Consider the following 2,704-nt stretch of genomic DNA (forward strand, 5'->3'; position numbering starts at 1 on the left):
AAGATCTTAGGCCCATTCAGCTTTCCTAGTTGTTCTCATTATCCACCATTCTGATCTGAATAAAAATGTCCCAGGAGCCAACCAGCAAAAGAGAACTGCCCGCAGTGGGTGGAGTGTGGAGAGGTGGTAGACACTCAGTCATTGATGCTCTGTCTGCATCCCTTGCATTGTGGCCTAACTCTGACCCAGGCCATGATTTGAATTCATGTCTGTTGAGAACAGGCTTTCCTGCCTGTTCAATGTTTATTTCAATGTTTAATATGAGAAGTGTTTGGTGTCTTTATTTGGAAGTTTGGTGATGTTTTTGTGACCAGAAATAGGCTGCTGTAGGAACTTAACTCTTGTTTATCTCAATTAATGTAGGGTAAACTGGGTTTAATATATGTCATTTTGCTTAAAGACACAGTTTTTAAGAACTTATTGAGAGTGTCAAGTGAGGATTTACTTAATTAGTAATAATATATTTCATACTTGAAATGTGCTAAGAGAGTAAATCTCATGTTCTCACCACACACGCACACACACGCACACACACACGCACACACAAGTAACTATGAGAGGTGATAATGTGTTAATTACTTTGACTATGGTAATCATTTCATAATATATGCATGCCAAAACATCATGTTGTACATCTTAAATATGTATAATTTTTATTTGTAGATTTAAGAAAGTGTGTGCAGAAGAGGCACCTAGGAGGTTTGTGCTCCCTGCTGCTGTCGCTCTTACCATGAAGCAGAGGGATTATATTTCATCCGTGGGTCTTTCCCTGCTCTCTGTCTAGAGATATGGTAGATACACAATCATGATTGTAGAATGAGTGAATAAGTGAATTGTTGGAGAGCTGAGTGAATGAATGGATGAGCAGTGAATAAACAAATAAGTGAATCATTGGTAATGGAATGGACCAAACAGATTTGTCCCTTTCCACAGCCTTTGACACTCAGTTTGCCATACTTCACCCAAACACATAGGTCTGGTTCCTCTCAAATTAAGACGATTGTCGGTCACTGTACACCTTCCTCCCACACACACCAAAAAGAGAATTCTCCCTTTGGCTGTGCTTTTTGGACTTTGTGATTCTGTCCAAAGTACATTGTGACCCATAGCTTGGCCCTTTCACTTCCTTTTTCCAGGAAGAAACAGCAGGCACCCATCTGTCTGTCCTAGGGAAAGCTGATGTTATCAGCATATCCTGGCAAGAAACAAAGATGGTGCCATGTGACTCTGCTTCCCAGAAAGACTGGAACATTCACAAGTAACAGGACTGAACTTTCTTGCAAACAGCCCTTGTACTCAGTTTTCATGATGGAGAAAATTTCCTTGTGAGGCTCTAGGTTAGACTACCTGCTGGGTGTTTCTGTTCGGTCCTGACTCTAAGATAAGCCATATTTTTTGGACACGGTATTAAATTCGGTGACATAAGTACAATGGGCTGCGACAGCATGCAAGGTGTAATTTCAGAACTCTCTCAGGGTTGACCTGGTACAGGGGCTAACTTTCAGTTTTCCTAAAGCACTGGAGGTAGAAGGAGGCCATGCTTGCAATTTGGTTGGACCAAGTAGGTAGTAACAGTTCAGCTGAGCATAGAACACAGTGAATGTGGGTTATAGTAATTGTGACAATCTATTGCTATACCATTTCTCTTTAATTTTTGTTTTAATCCTCACCTGAGAATGGAGGGGGAAAAGGGTGGGGGGAGGGAGGGAGGGAGAGACAGAGAGAGACAGAGAGACAGAGAGAGAGAGAGAGAGAGAGAGAGAGAGAGAGAGAGAGAGAGAGAGAGAGAAGAGACGCATTGATAGGTTGCCTCCTGCATGCCTCCCCCTCTTTGCCCCCCCCCCCCCCAGAGCCAGGAATCAAACTCACCACTGAGATACGTGCCTGTGTGCCCTTGACTGGGAATCAAACTGGCTACCCTTCCATGCACAGGCCAATACTCTAACCATTAGCAACACCAGCCAGGGCGCTATACCTTTCTTTATTTCTTTCAATCTTGCAGGAGGCAGAGGCAACCTAGCACAAGGAATGAAAGAAAAGTTGTCAACAACTTTATATCAAGTTATATATAAATGTCAGTCAAATGCTTCACCACCACATCAATTCAATGGCACTTATTGTTATTAATAAAATCTGCAAATGGTATAAATCTAGGATGTAGAGCTACCCATGTGACTGACAAGACTCATCAAACAAAACCTTGATGCATTGAATCCAACAAAACAAAATGTAAGAGAGTCAATGTGAAGCCCTACAGTTAGATCCAAACCAAGGATGCTATAGATTATAGCAATTTGGAGAGCTGGTTTGGGGAAAGATACACCTAATCTGAATCCCACTTTCACCACTTGAAATACTGGGAACATTGTTAGGCTTCCATAAGCCTCAGTTTTTCTCACATTAGTTTTGCTAGCCTTGAAGAATTATTTAAGGATTATATAAAGCAACTGGAGGCCCTGCATGAATTCAGTCCCTTGGTCTGGCCAGCATCAGGGCTGATTGGGGCCGATCAAGGCCATCTCACCTAGTCAGCCCTCCCTGCGGGAGGTTGGCTGTAGGAGTGCACTGACCACCAGGGGACATATTGAGCGTCTGCTCCCTGATTGTCAGTGTACATCATAGCAACCAGTTGACTGGTCGTTTGGTCGACCCATCTTAATCCTCGCTTAGGCTTTTATATATAGAAATGCTTATTACATGCTGG

Source organism: Pipistrellus hanaki (genome assembly GCF_964339955.1).
Source record: "Pipistrellus hanaki genome assembly, chromosome: 9".
Lineage (NCBI taxonomy): Eukaryota > Metazoa > Chordata > Mammalia > Chiroptera > Vespertilionidae > Pipistrellus > Pipistrellus hanaki.